Source organism: Dendrobates tinctorius, unplaced genomic scaffold (genome assembly GCF_039654945.1).
Source record: "Dendrobates tinctorius isolate UK_male_01 unplaced genomic scaffold, ASM3965494v1 ptg000029l, whole genome shotgun sequence".
Lineage (NCBI taxonomy): Eukaryota > Metazoa > Chordata > Amphibia > Anura > Dendrobatidae > Dendrobates > Dendrobates tinctorius.
Window position 1 is genome coordinate 57,956,595 of NW_027361697.1, and position 16,843 is coordinate 57,973,437.

At 40.9% G+C, this 16,843-nt stretch overlaps 1 long non-coding RNA gene across 1 annotated transcript in view; it reads right to left on the reverse strand.

Annotated features, from left to right (window-relative positions):
• Positions 1-5,087: 5,087 nt before the first annotated feature.
• LOC141086015 (uncharacterized) overlaps positions 5,088-16,843 on the reverse strand; it is a 132,639-nt gene continuing 120,883 nt past the window's right edge. The window contains exon 3 of the long non-coding RNA XR_012231472.1: positions 5,088-7,381. This is a non-coding gene — a long non-coding RNA (uncharacterized lncRNA). The remainder of the gene's footprint in view (positions 7,382-16,843) is intronic.

A 16,843-nucleotide genomic window follows, 5' to 3' on the forward strand; every position in this document is an offset into this window, starting at 1 on the left:
CTTTTTCCCCACCACCCCATCATTGCCCTCTCCATCACCCCCATCATTGCCTTCTCTCCATCACCCCCATCAATGCCTTCTCCCCATCACTCCCATCATTGCCTTCTCCATCATCCCATCACTGCCTTATCCCCATCACTCCCATCATTGCCTTCTCCTCATCACTCCCATCATTGCCTGCTCCATCACCCCATCACTCCCATCTTTGCCTTCCCCATCACTCCCATCATTGCCTTCTCCATCACCCCATCACTGCCTTCTCCCCATCACTCCCATCATTGCCTACTCCCATCATTGCCTGCTCCATCACCCTATCACTCCTATCATTGCCTTCTCCCCATCACTTCCATCATTGCCTGCTCCATCACCCCATCATTGCCTGCTCCCTCACCCCATCACTCCCATCATTGCCTTCTCCCCATCATTGCCTGCTCCATCACCCCATCACTCCCATCATTGCCTTCTCCCCATCACTCCCTCACTCCCATCATTGCCTTCTCCCCATCACTTCCATCATTGCCTGCTCCATCACCCCATCACTCCCATCATTGCCTTCTCCCCATCATTGCCTGCTCTATCACCCCATCACTCCCATCATTGCCTTCTCCCCATCACTCCCTTCTCTCCATCACTCCCATCATTGCCTTCTCCCCATCAATGCCTTCTTTCCATCACCCTCCATGGCCTTCACCCACTAACCCTCATGGCCTTCTCCCATCACCCCAGGCTTCATGGCCTTCTCTCCTCATCACAGTCTCCTCATGTCTGCATCTCCTCCAGGGCCAGGCTAACCTACACACACACACACACACACATACATACACACAGACATGCACACACACAGACATGCACACAGACAGACATACACATATACATACACACACAGACAGACATACCTGAGGGAAGCCTATGACACCATACAAAGGCAGTACAAAACCATCCTCAGGAGGAAGAAGCAGAGTTACATCTCCACCAAACTTAACCAACTCCAAGACGCTCTCCAAGACAACTCCTTCTGGGAACTATGGAACCACATGGGCACAAAAGACAAGAAAAACAACATCCATATCCAAAATGGCAACATCTGGCTCCAGTACTTCAGAGACCTCTATAAAGACATCCCAAATGAAGAACTAAGCCAAGAACAGGAAAGCATAATGGCAAAACTAAAAGCAATGGAGGAAAAAGTAAAAAATTTCCAAAACCCCGTGGATACACCAATCACAGTACAGGAAGTTGCAGAGAGAATCTCTTCCATAACATGTAGAAAAGCCGATGGCCTGGATGGAATCCCACCAGAAATGCTGAAGTACAGCCCACCAAAAATACAGGCCGCAATGGTTAAACTCTTCAATATTGTGCTAAGTGCTGGCTACTTCCCTCGTACCTGGAACCAAGGCCTCATCACACCCATCCACAAGAATGGGGACAGGTACGACCCTGCCAACTACAGAGGAATATGTGTCAGCAGCAACCTGGGAAAACTGTTCAACAGCATCCTGAACAAGAGGATCCTCGGTTTCCTCACTGAGCACAACGTCCTCTGCAAGAGCCAAGCAGGGTTCATGCCAAACCACCGCACCACTGACCACATCTACACCCTGCACAGCCTCATTCAGAGCCACGTCCACAATACAAAGAATGGGAACATATATGCCTGTTTTGTGGACTTTAAAAAGACCTTTGATTCGTTGTGGCACCCAGGCTAATTCCTGAAACTGCTGGAGGGTGGAATAGGAGGAAAGACCTATGATGTCATCAAAAGCTCCTACACTGAGAACCTCTGCAGTGTGAGTGTGAACGGTAAATGAACGGCATATTTCCAGCAGAGCCGGGGAGTCAGACAAGGCTGCAGCCTAAGTCCAATGCTCTTCAACATTTACATCAACGAGCTGGCTACCGCTCTGGAATCTTCCACAGCACCAGATCTCACCCTCCACGACGTGCAGGTGAAATTCCTGCTGTACGCAGATGACCTGCTGCTTCTGTCACCAACCGAGAATGGACTCCAAGAAAACCTGAAAATCTTAGAGAAATTCAGCTCCACCTGGGCACTTCCGGTCAACCTAAAGAAAACCAAAATCATGGTGTTCCAGAAGAGAAAGAGAAAATCAGACCAGCACCCTTCATTTTTCCTCAACAACTGCGCCCTTACAGGAACGAACAAATATACCTACCAGGGCCTAGAGATTCACTGGTCAGGGAGCTTCAAACAAGCCATAGAGACCCTGAAAGACAAGGCCAGCAAAAACCTTCTATGCCATCCGAAGGAAACTCTACCATCTGAAGCTACCAGTGAGGGTCTGGTTAAAAATCTTTGACTCTATCATCGCCCCAATCCTCCTGTATGGCAGTGAAGTCTGGGGCCCTCACACCTACCCAGATTGGTCAAGGTGGGATTCCAGCCAAACAGAAATATTCCACCTTGAATTCTGCAAGCACCTTCTCCAAGTCCATCGGAGCACCTCCAACAGTGGTTGCCGGGCCGAGCTGGGCAGATTCCCTCTACTCCTAACGGTTCTAAAGAGGGTACTGTCATTCCGGGCTCACCTACGTAGGAGCAATCCAAGCTCCCATCAACATAAAGCCCTGACACATGTAGGGGAAACAGAAAAACCAGGACCCTCGGAACAGCTCACCCAAGCCCAACCTGATCAGAACACCAATCACAACAACCTGACAAAAGCCGGAATCAGGAAGATGGTAGACGAAGGCCAGGAAAGGTACGTAAGCGAGTGGAAGACAACATCATCAGCTCACAGAAACTGACCATGTACCAGAGTCTACAGAGAGACTACAGACTGAACCATAACTGGAGAAACTCCCGGACCCCAGAGACCGCAAGATCCTGAGCCGACATAGACTCAGTGCCCACAGTCTGGCCATCGAGGTCGACCGACACAGGCAGAGCTACAAGCCCAGGGAGGAAAGACTGTACCAACACTGTGACCAGGAGGCCCTGGAGGATGAGACCCACTTCCTGCTACACTGCTCCAAATACTCAGCAGTGAGGGACACTCACTTCAGGAGACTCTCACAACTCTTCCCGGATTTCATCACCATGAAGAAGGAAGAGAAAACATATATCCTGCTGGGGGAAGAGAGAGCAGTGGAGATAGCAGCGTGGTATGTGAGCGAATGTCATAGACTGTGAGAAAGAGAACTATGATATGCCATGGAGTTCTATGGCCCCCACCCTGGATATGCCCCATCCCCCCATCCACCTTCCCTATGCCATGGACTTCTATAGCCCCCATCCTGGATCTGCCCCCACCCACCTTTCCTACAGCCCCTTCCCAACATCCCTATAGTCCCTATCCCCATTCCCTTTTGTACACTTGCTTTGGCAAAACTAATGTGTATTTAGCCCTGCCAATAAAGCTTCTTTGAATCTTGACATACATACACACACATACACACAGACACACACATACATACATAAACACATACACAGACATACACACATACATACACACAGACATATATACACACATACATACACACACATATATACACATACATACACACAGACATACCCACAGACATACACACATACATACAGACACACATACATACACACATACACAAACAGACATACACACATACAAACATACACACATACACAAACATACACACAGACATACACACACAGACATACACATATATATACACACAGACATACACACATACATACACACAGACATACACACATACACAGACATACACACATCATACACACATACATACACACATACACACACAAGTGACTGACCGGTGGCTGCAGCCACCGGCCGGCCGGCGCCACAGGCACAGTGAGTGAGACAGTCTGTCTCCTCCTCCCCCACAGCAGCAGCGCAGCACAGCGTGACTGACGCAGATATCATCTCACCTCAGGGCTGGCTCCTCTCCTCCTTGTACCTGGCGCTCCACATGGCTAATTTGAATAATTAGCCTTGCGGTGCTGGAGGGGCCTCCACTCCCCTGGGGCCCCTGTGCAATGCACGGGCTGCACGGGCGGTAGGTCCGCCCCTGGGGTAGCGCCGATCGGAGTCGGGAACCTGGGCCCCTATATGGGCCGGGCCCCAAAGCAACCGCTTCGGCTGGTACCCCGGTAGTTACGCCAGTGCATCAGCACCATCGGGAGATAGTGCTTCTCATTCCTCCGTAGCAAAGACAGAGACTTTGTCCACAATTTGCACCACTGCCAGGAGATTTTCCAGCCTTTCCCCTGCAAGAACTGCAAGCGATAAGTTACCTTGTTTTTGTATACCTTATTCTCGAGCATTGGGTTTGTGCACCATTCCCATCGCTGTTGTACTAATCTTGCCTCCCTGCGTGAAGCATTGCTTGTTTATTGCCTGTTCAGTAAATCCTGTTAACCCCTTCTCTGCCTCCGGCTCTTCACTGCATCCAACAAACCTCCCTTCTTTACAGTGGGACAATGGCCCCAAACATACTGCAAATGTCATTAAGAACTTAAGGATAAAGAACAAGGAGTCCTGAAAGTGATCATGTGGACTCCACAGAGCTCTCATCTCAACATTATCGAGTCTGTCTTAGATCACATGAAAAGACTGAAGGATTTATACCAGTTATGTTTAGAACAACCATATGCTGAGGTCCACTAAAAACATGTGCTAGTGTACCTAGAAGAACTGATGATGTTTTGAAGGCAAAAGGCGGTCACACTGAATATTTATTTGATTTAGTTTTTCCTAAACTGATTGAAATAAACTATTAACACTTCTATTTCTTTAAAGCATTCTTACTTTGCAGCATTTTTAAAAAACCTGCTTAAAATTTTGCATAATTTTGTATATATGAATGTATTTTTGCAATATGTATTAATGTGGCTATAGGAGGTGTTGGTTTATACAAGAGACTGTTTTTTTACATTTTTAGACTTTTTTTCATATACTGTTCATATTTCACACTAAATAACCTGATAAATTTATTCTTGAGGTTTTTACCATCCTATGGAAACCTATCTCTATTTTCATATCTACAAAGCAGCATCCTCCCCATAGCCTGGAAGAGGTAAGTTACATATCAGTAAAATGTGGATTTTTCTGGAATAAGACATCACATTGCAGATATCAAAATATAATTTTATTCAGCTTCCTATGACCTACATGCACATATAGACAGATTAGGAGGGATAATCCTACTGACAGATTACTTTAAATGTAGGCTAATGACAGCATGAATAAAACTCACACAGTACATAATGTATTTATTGCATCAATTGAAATTGAAGGTTTTCAATCAGCAAAACAATCGAAACATCAGAATTTGAGGACAAATTGCTTTTTGGCTCTGAAATGAAGTTCAATATGCACAAATTGAATGGAACATCTAATTAATATTGCCCAAACCATGGACAGCATGAATCAGAGCCTTCCTGCATGATCACAGCCAGGTATATTTTTCCCTCTAACATAGTTAGAAAAGTCCAAGCATTTCAGAGAAGAACGTACCTGGCTACCATTGTGCATCCAGACTCTGATTCTTGTTAACTATTGCTTTGGGCTGCATGAATTGACTGTCAGATTCTCTTGAAATGTTTTAAACTACCAAAGAGTAATTGCATGTGAAAATATTTCAAGTTACATTACATGGTTCTAGTCTTGTCAATGGTTTTGTACCACTGTCAATTTGTAGTCAATTTTCTTTGATGCAGTCAATATTCATTGGACTAGCCAGTATAAATGCAATTGAAGAGGAGAGCTCACATGACCTAAAAGAGGACCAGAACGACAATGGAATCCAGGGACGACAATGATCAGTAAATATTGTAATACAACTACAGTGCACTTTACAGACATATCTAAAAAGGTTTGGGGATGCAATTTTTGTTTCAGATTCTTGAATCCATATCAGAAATCATAGCTCCTGTAAAAAAAGGGACACAGTTGCATTCATCGTTCAGTGAGCTTATTCTTCTAACTCAACCCACCGACAGCAATGAATGTTAATTGTGACCTTCCATTTGGTTTTCTTGAACACAAGCAGCTTTTTTCAGATAATTTTTTTATGGGTTATAACAAGCACTCAGAAAAATTAAAACTGGTAATACCAACTTGAACATAGTAGTTAGGTTTAGTGAAAGAAAAAACATTCAAAACTAAATCACGTAGGAACATAGAGACATACAGTGAATGCTTTCACAAGCGAGTGGAATGAACATTCATCATCCATCAAAGGTGATTATCCCAAGGATGCCAAAAATTTAACAATGTGTCTCATTTTATTTCTTAGCCATGCAAAGAACATTGTTGTTCAACAGGTTGTACAATAATGATATAAAAAGTCTAACAATGTGCTAATATTACATTCATCTTAGCTTCTGCTATGAAGGCTCCATTGTAGATTTATGAAAAATACTGGACAAAATAGCTCAGGACGCTGCACTACTTTATCCAGTGGAAAAACAGCATGGTAGAAGCTTCATGGAACCTATTATGGTCACTGGGGACCATCAGATGCTATTGGTTGCACTTTCTCATAGGAGAAGAAAATGAAGGAAGTAGAACAACAAAAATGAAGACAACAGATAGGAGCAAAGGCTTGTATATATGCTAGATCATTTCTTAAGTAAGTCATGGAGACGAGATAAACCACCCACTTTAGTCCACATCCTGAAAAACTTAGCAGCTCTTGCTCAGGAGTACCTGGCCATGAATGACAGCCACATGATGCTAGATATTCTTTACAGTAGCGACATCCTGGCCCTAGCAATAATTACTGATGTTTGGGCGTTTCTGATTTTTGTTGTAAAAAAAGGATTGTTTCTTGAGACAACCCCTTGAAGTAGCACTATATTTATTCTGCCTTAATATTCCCATCCTATGTTGTGTTCTTCAAAAATACATAACTATCATCACTTAATAAATAATTGGACTTTTATGGTCAAATCGGGCACTGTCAAGCCAAGAAGAAAAGTTTCTAGAAAATGATCAACATACTGTATTGTACAGAATCCATTAGGTAAGATGGGAGACAAAAACAGCAGTCATCAGTCTTGCCGTGATGTACAGTCAACGATCGATGGTTTGCCTTGATATACCAAACTCACCGACAGCGTTGAATGTTCATCATGACAGGCATATGGCATCCAATAACTTGAACACTATCCAAACAAAAGCTAGCGCCATTGAATCGTGTCCAACGCAAGCACTTATGATCCAAATTATATATTTTCGACAGACATAGAAATATGCTTTGTATATCCTTTATGCTGTAGACTCCAGGATTAACCCGTTCCCAATACTTGCTGAAAGATTTATTTAATTGATACCCTGTAGTCAGCTGAGGTAATTACAGAAGGATGAGTAATCAGCAAGCTCTGTAGAACAGCTGGCAGGATGTCAAGATGGATTTTCTGCAGGAAAAACAGAAGAAAATAGTTATTTTTGCTAGAACAGAATTCTGTAGAGCTGAGAAATTCTATCATTTTTGCTACAATCTCAGAACCATTGTGGGTGAACAGACACATGCATCAGGTGTCAAAGGAGAAAATCAGTAATGTTTTATAAGACAATGTACCTTTGGTGAATCTAAACTAATATATTACGCATTTGGAATTCCATCATATAGCTTCATCATTCCAATAATATCAATGCAAGATAGATCAATTCATATTAAGTGAATGGAAGCTGGAGGGATTTGCCGTGGTTGTCATACTGTAATGTTAGAATGTTCATCTAGATTCCAATAATAAGACCCCCTATATGGACTGTAAGGCCTGGACGTACCGCGAGGCTCCTGACCTGAACTGATAGGCGCATCGGCACATAAGAAGCTGGACGTTCTGGTCAAGAGACCGCGGTCCATCTGTGCATTGTGGTCTGTATATGGATTATAAATATGCCCATCTGAACCCAGAATTAGAAATATAGTGAACGCGTAATATACAAGAAAGCCCCTTGGCTTTTACCTAGTGATGTGTGATTAGCATACATGTCATCAGATTCTTATAATATACAGTATGTAGCTAAAACTTCTTAAATGTCTCACACTTATTTTCCAGTTTGTCATGTTTAGTAGTCTCATGCTCGGAGTTTACAGCAGCTCAATGGTTGAGCTGTGGTCCCAGTAAAGTCAGTCACTGCTTCAGTCATGTACAGTGCCTTGAAAAAGTATTCATACCCCGTGAACTTTTCCACATTTGTTCACAGCGATTTTCAAGTCTTGCCACAGATTCTCAATGGGATTTAAGTCTAGACTTTAACTGGGCTATTCCCGCCCAGAATAAGGGATAACTTGTTGATCTGTGGGGTCCAACCACTGAGACCTGCACCGATAGGCAGAATGGGGAACTTTTATCCCCATTAGAATAGAGTGGCAGTGCGTATGCTCCACTGCTACTTCGTTCATTTTTGTGGGGCTGTGCTCGGCTTTTTCTGGCAATGCTAAAGAGCAAGAATGAAGAAGCAATCAAGATTCTGACATGCCCCTTTATTTTATAATGGGGATAAAGGTTCCTCATTAGAGATAAAATTCCCAATTGTGCGATTGGCAGTGGTTGGCAAGTTATCACCTATCCTGTGGATAGGACAACCCTCTTTAAAAATCTGTAGATGCTTGATAGTAACATTAAAGTTACCAGAAGTAAATCTCTATAAAATTAGATTTTTCTTTGAAATGCTCCCTGTGTTGAATGACGAAATCCATTGTGTCCATGTCATGTACAGGTACAGGCTTTAGTGCCTAATCATAAATTCACCTTTGAGACTGCAGGAATAATCGTTTATATAACCTGGATTTCCATTGGCAAGCATTATGTTTAGGTGGCTATGTTCTGTATGTGTGATTGTTTCTTTGTGTTCTTCCTTAATATACCACTTCAGTTTTGAAAAAAAATGCAATATTCACACCAAAGTGCAGCAAATCTGATCACGTCCTGCCACTCACCTTAGTATTTCTCAAGCTAACAGGCCAGTTTAGAAAGCACACGTCTGTACATAACACATATACAGTAAGTCAATGTATATAGTCTATGCCCAGAGTTACAGTTTACATCATTAATCACTAGATTAACGTCAGGGCACTCCCAATTTTGAGCTCTAAATCATAGAAGGGATTAACATTGACCTGATTCCAGAAATAAAGCTGCAGATCGACTGGTGGTTACAATTCAAGAGAACCAGAGGGGCAAGGATAAAGTCACAGAAAACTGAGATACAGCATTTCCATTCCTGCCTCACAGTTGTGAGCAGCATCTCTTACCATATTTAAACAACTGTCACATACAATTAGGATGAAAGGTCTAGGTCTAAATCATTGCAATAAACACTACTGACATTAGCCAGCCCCAGACTCCAATACACTCTGACATTTCCCAATCCACACTGCTTTCTTTATTCTATGGTGCACATTGCTCATTGCTTCTGACCTAGGACTTCTGTTTTGTTGAAGGTTAACTATATTTAACTACCCAGAAATAGGAAAGATGTATATCTTTGTACCGTGTTAGCCAGTAGATAATGCAATGTGTTACCATCTTTTCAGTTAGCCATTAAAAGGTATCAACTACTGAGGACTCTCAATTCTGAATATTTTTCTACCCAGAAATAAACATTCTATTTCATTTCAACTCTCATGTTCAGGCCGGCAAACTAGAGGACCACAAGATCCTTACTCGGTCCAAATTCTGATATAATGACATGCCTGTGACAATGGCGCTCACTTAGGTCCTTCAGCCGATAGGTCCTACAGCCAATAGGGGATAACTTACCATCTGAGGCTAATTCTTAGAGTACAGTACTTCTCTATAGGGATATTGTGGGATTTTTTTTAGGACAATTCACAATCCTTTATTCCATTTTAATGATATAATCCACAGTATATTTTTGATATGCAATTAAATTTAAATACACATATAGCAGCTGTGTAATAGAAAAAATTGCAAAATAAACTATCATAATGATTGTTTTGGTGGTCCTGGGAATGCTCATTTCCCAATTATCAGCCTGTAAGAACAGGCCAACAAGCCGTTGATGAGCAAAACGTTCGTTGGGTGAAATAAATTTCATACTTGCCCAAAAATGATTGTTCTCGGCAACACATCTCCAGTTTTAACATATTATTTGCACCCCAAATGATTAAATTATCATAAATAGTAGTGCAGTTGGAATGTCTAACTGCAGCAAAAAACTCCCATCTATGTTTTTCATCTCCACTCATCTGCTCCATATCTTATGATCCACGCTAACTGCACCTGACAGATCCCATTGACAATAATGGAAATTGTGCAGCATGCTACTCTGTAATGTAGATTATTTTGTACTAGATCTGTGTTAGGCTACATTCTCACGTTGAGTATTTAGTAAGTTTTTGATGTTGCAGATTTTCTGTACTAATTCGGTTAATTGCATTTTTATCCATTGGATTTTTTCCCGAATTCTTTTTATATGCCTTTTTATTGTTTTTGACTCTTATGTCTCTTGTTGGTATGTCACGTTTTAAATAATGCTTATTTGTTTTTGATACTTCTAGTTATTTGTCTTTGACAAAGCTTTATTGAAAGAGTTATGTGCAGTTTACATGCGTTTTCTATCTGCAGATTTTCTACATCTAATTAAGTCGATGGGGAAAAATCCAACATAAAACGGACATTTATGCAAGAAATTTAAATATTTGAAACAAGTACCACAGGTCAGTTTACACTGCATAAAAAGGCACACAGTGGGAATGAGATTACTAGAAATCACATTCATTTTGCTGGAACAATCAGGCTGTGTACCCAAGTTGCAGATTGTATGCATTTTTGCCATGTTTTTCGCCACGAAAACGCTGCAAAAATGCATACAGAACGCATCCCATGCATTCCTATAGCATTCCGCACATGCAGTGCTAATGCTGTGTTTTCTTCCGCGGCAGAATTGCATAGCGGAAAAAAACGCAGCAGGCTCATTATTTTTGCGGAATTGCCGCGATTCCGCACCCATAGGAATGCATGAGATTTGCTTACTTTCCGCATGTGGCTATGCCCACCATGAGCAAAGTGAGCGGATCATGTGCGGATGGTACCCATGGTCTGGAGGAGAGGAGACTGTCCTCCAGGCCCTGGTTACCATATCCCTGTAAGAAAAGAATAAAAAGTAAAAAAAATCGGGTTATACTCACCTTCCGGCATCCCGCGCAGCGTCCCCTGCCTCAGCGATGCTCCCGCCCACTCCCATTCCCAGTAATGCCTTGCGGCAAGGACCTGTGATGACATAGCTGTCTCACGAGACCGCTACAGTATCACGAGACCGCTACGTCATCAAAGGTCATTGAAGCAAGGCATCGCTGGGAACGGGAACATCGCTGAGGCCTGGGTACGCTGTGCGGGATGCCAAAAGGTGAGAAAATCACAATTTTTTATTTTTTTTTCATTATTTTTAACATTCTATATTTTACTATTGATGCTGCATAGGCAGCATCAATAGTAAAAAGTTGGTCACACTAGTCAAGCACTATGTTTGACAAGTGTGACCAACCTGTCAATCACATTCCAAGCGATGCTTCAAATCGCATGGAATGCGCTTGAATTCCACATGCGAAAATTGCATGAAAAATGATTGTTTTCTGCTGGAAAAACCCATGCAAATTCCATGTATTTTTCCCGCAGCGGGAGTTGCGGAAATTCTGCGGAAATTTCCTCAGCATCTCTGCAATGTGTGTACATAGCCTTAGAGGCTGCGTTTTTTAACCCACTAATGACCTATGACGTATAGGTATGTGTATCCCCTATGATGTGGGCTGCGATTCTGACCCTGCATATTTTCCGGCACATGACAGCTGATCTCATGTGCCCCTAACTGCTGTGGGTGGAATTAAGATCCACCCACAGCTGTTAACATGTTAAATGCTGCTGTCAATCTCTGAAGATGACGTTTTACATGATCGTGTGGGAAGCAAGTCACATGCCTCGCCCATGAGCCCTCCTGCCACATGATAGCGGGTCGCCGATGGGTTGGCATGACAGATGATGAAGATCACAGCTTTAAGTCTCCTAAGGAGACTATTGAAGCAAATGGAAAGTAGAAAAAAATGTAAAAAAAATACTTTAAAAAATATATGAAAGTTCAAATCATCCCCCTTTTACCACATTCTAAATAAAACAACTAAAAAAAATACACATATTTGGTATTGCCACTTTCAGAATCACCTGATCTATCAAAATATAAAAAGAATTAATCTGATCGGTAAACGGCATAATGAGAAAAAAAATCAAAATGCCAGAATTACATTTTTTTGGTCACTGCAACATTGCAATGAAATGTAATAACAGGCGATCAAAACATCGCATCTACCTCAAAATGGTATCAATACAAAACGTCAGCTTGGTACACAAAGGGTAAACCCTCATCCAGCCCCAGACCTTGAAAAATAGAGACACTAAGGGTCTTGGAAAATGATGTCATTTTCTTTTTGTTTACAGATTTAGATTTTTTTTCACCACATAAATAAGACACATGTTTGGTGTCTGTGAGCTCATAATGACCTGGAGACTCATAATGGCAGGTCAAAAAAAAGAAAAAATTAGTATTATGGAATTGCATTATTTTTGCAATTTCACAGCACTTGAATTTTTTTTTCCATTTTCCAGTACACTATATGGTAAATTCAATGGTGCTGTTCAAATGTACAACTCGTTCGGCAAAAAACAAGCTCTCACAAGGCCATATTGATGGAAAAATAAAATAATTATGGCTCTGGGAAGAAAGGGAGCAAAAAACAAACAGAAAAATGGAAAATCACAAGGTCATGAAGGGGTTAAAGTGTTAAAAACTCATCATGGCAACTTAACCTTATAGGCTTAGAATGGAGCCAGTAGAACACAAATGAACAGAATCTAACTCACCATTTATTGTAAATCAATAAATACAAAGCCGCCCATAATCTGTCTCCTCCATATATCTCCAAACTATTCTCCTGACTTCTTACAACACATATTCTCTGGTCCCCCAAGACCTTTTCTGCTCCACACTTACACGTTCCTCAGCCAATCCATTCCAAAACTTCTCCTGAGTATTCCCCGTCTTTTAAAATTCTGTGCCCCATCATATTTGATTATCCACCACCACATTCAGAATTTTGAGCTGGAACTGGAAAACGCAAGAAAGCTTCCAGCCTGCAATGACCTATCTCAACACCATCGGAGCTGCCGCAATCCCCCAACTTACCTATCCATCCTCATTTCTTGTAGTCTGTAAGCCCGCAAGAGCAGGGCCCTCTTCTTTCTGTACCAGTCTGTCATTGCTAGTTTGTTCTTTGCAATTTTTAATTTGTGTTTTTAATGTAACCCCATCTCATAAATAGCATCATAGAATCAATGGTAGTCTAAAAATAAATAATAATAATAATAATAATAATAATAATAATAATAATAATAATAATAATAAAATAATAAATGAAGATGCAAAAAATCCAAGATCATTGGTAGTGCTAGCAACTAATAAGATTACTTTTTTATTATCTAACCGGAATTGGTGAAGTTAAAATTGCATTCTGGTTGGACGTTATGGGCGACCTCTCCTCGTTTTGTCTGCCCTATCATTTATACACAATTATCTTAATAAAACAATGCATTGATATGAATATGTGCAGATATTGAATGCACTTCCATCTACTGCGCCATAGGAGTAAGCTGAGGAGAGAGGGCGAGAGCAGAACATAAATAAACCAAGCGCTTTGTTCGCCGTAAGCGTTGGGGTGAAAACCTACATGAAATTTCTCTTTACAGTTACAGGAAGCCTAATGCGCATTGTCAGGGTTAGGAGGCGAGGAACTGCTGCCCTCCCTCTCTCACACACCCGCGGGGACTTTTGCTATCTCTGCGGTCTGTCTCCGGTGGCCTATGTACCAGCGATGATGGAAAGGACATAATTTAAGTGACGGCGTTAGCTCTGCGTCCAGTGGCCGAGTGAGGGAACTGGAGCAGAAAAGCGATGTTTCTGCAGGAATTCTTTCATCTGACCTAAATTCACTCATACTTTCAGTATAAGAACAAATTCACTTTTTTTCAGAGATGTTCCGCCAGAAAAAAACATATACATTCCATGATGTGGATATTAAAATTATTCGATTTTATATCAGATGGGGTGCTTCTTTTTTTTGTTTCATTAGTTTAGCCCATTTTTATTTTTTTTATATATTCCTTTTAAGAATTCATACCTCCCATATATTAAAGGGGTAAACATTTTTTCAAAAACAGACAGGATAATGCTTTATATCACAGAATCAGCTGTGATCCCGTCCTGTCCTGTCTGTATTCTCTCTTTTGCTTCCCCCCCTGCCCAGGAGCTGTGGTATGATCAGACCATGTTCCTGTATGCTCAGACACAGCCATTACACAGTACACAGCAGGGCACATTTATAAGATTATCTCAGCACAGGGACATTTTATTTAAACACATCCAATTGAGGAAATTATGATTATAACAAGATGTATTAATTACAATCAACTCTTAAAATTAACTTTGCTTATGGGAAAAACCCCTTTAACTACCAAAAATGTATATAGACCATGATATTGTTATTGGGAGCTGAACACATTGACCAATACCTATAAAAATGGTGTTTCATACATTTGTTTAAAAACGCTTATGAGAACCAATACTAAATTTATTAAAAAAAATGGATTGTCCTGATGTCTGAAAATGAAATATATCCCCACGATGTGCAGGTGTAGATTTCGACTGATTTTCACATTCTCAGAATTTTGTGTTAGTAAATCTGATTAAAAAGTGTAGGAGACGCCAAGATCCAGTAACTCACTCCAACTTTTCACTGCATAAAAACTGGTATATACATTTATTTTTTAATTATGTAAATATTGGGTAGGCATAAGTAGGAAGGCATGCCACCAACATTTCACCATTTTCTATTTTACTTTACTTATTTTAATCAATATATCTGTCTAAAAACTGTAGGCTACGCCCAGTTACAGTAAGCCACCTCCACTTTTCTGGCTTTTGTATTAAAAATCTGACTATAAAAAGGAGGCCGCTCTCAGTCCTCTGTATACATGCCCACATTTCATTGCACTTTTCAACTGTGAAAAACTGCCATAAATTGCTAATCAATACAGGCCCAAATCTTTACCTTTATTTGTTAATTTTTACTGATATCATAAGTGATAGAACGTTACCATTTATTGACTTAAAAGAGCTAAGTTCACAAGCGAGTACAAAAAACTGACTGCTTTCCATCCAGAAACAAATGGACGAATTTTTGGTCTATTTTGTGATCATGTCAGCAATGAATTAAATTCACAAGGCCAAATACAGTCTCCTTTGATAATTAGGTGAATGCATCCAGAAATATCAGATGCCATATGGTTGTACTGTATGGGATCCTCTGACTTTTTCCATAAATAGGCGCGCATCTTCCAAAATAAGGCAGAGAATAGTGCATGCTGTGATTTTTTAGATACGGACACTCGATCCATGTGGAATATTGGTCTGACATTTTTAATAACATTGATTAGCCATATATTCATTAGGAACATTAGACAAAGTCCACACCGAGGTGGATAATCCATATACAGTATAATGTGTGGACACTTGTCACTCCACAAGCATATTTAGAGCAATACAAAAACAGGACCTTGGTGAATAAAACATAACACTTTTGTTTAGAAATTAAAATGAAAGTCGAATTACATATAAGTGAATAAAATCATGTATAAAGATACACAGATATCGTGGTGGAACATGATTCATAGTGGAATCAATACAATAATTCTATTTGAAACTACCAAGGGCAGACAGGAGCATTGACAGTCCAATGTATGCAAAGCTAAAGTTGCCCAAATGGCTGCCATAAGCATAAGCCCACCATATTGCTCAGACAAAGTGCTCGTGCATAGTAAAGAGATAGATTAAATTATTGCACCCTAACCCATGTTGGCAAGACAAAAGTCCCCAGGACCTGAAGAAAACCCCAACGCGCGTTTCATGTGTGTAATGTATTGCTTCCTGAGTGCTCTCCATACTTTTTATATGGAAAGTGCTCAGACCAAAAATATGGTCGTCATGTGAACATAGCCTTACTGGGATTTGTTCTGGAAATTTGCAATATTTAATAAAAATTTAAGCTTGCTACAAAGCTAAATGCTGATTGTCCCAATGGTTATCTCTCCTGACTCCCCCATACGCAGGAATGCTTAGCTCATGTTTTCAATGTGAAAACTGAAGGAAAGCCATTACCAGACACTTCTGGCAGCACCTTATCATATGGGAGAACAAAAGGATTTCATATTTGAGTTTAAACTTTTATCTAATCCTCATTTCGCTCCCAGATTATGTTTGAGAATTGGGAGGCCCTATCCCACTTGATGGGAGGTGACCAGGTGCAGAGGACGGTGATATAACAGGGTCTTTGTAATAACTAGTGCAGTCCATGTAAAAGAACGGGTAAACGTATCACAGACAAGTGCAGGATTTAACCTGTGAAAATGTGTTGATGGGAATCAATCATTAACCCTTTCCAGCCATGACCAATTTTTATGTTTGCGCTTTCGTTTTTTCTTCTCCTTTGCCATAACTTTTTATTTTTCCAGCAATACAGTCACACGAGGGCTTGTTTTTGCAGCACAAGTTGCCGTTTTGAAGGCTACAATTAATTTTCTCATGTAATGTACTTGAAAAGGGGAAATAAAATTAAAGTGGCAAAAAAAATGCACCATTGTTTTTGGGCTTTGTTTTTACGGCATTTATTATGCGGTACACATGTCCTGCCAGCCGCCATTACGCTTCAGGTCAGTACAATTGTTTTTCTTTTTATGCTTTTAATATTTGTAAAATCTTTTTATTTTTACTCCCCCCCTTAGAGGACATGGACCTGCCATGAC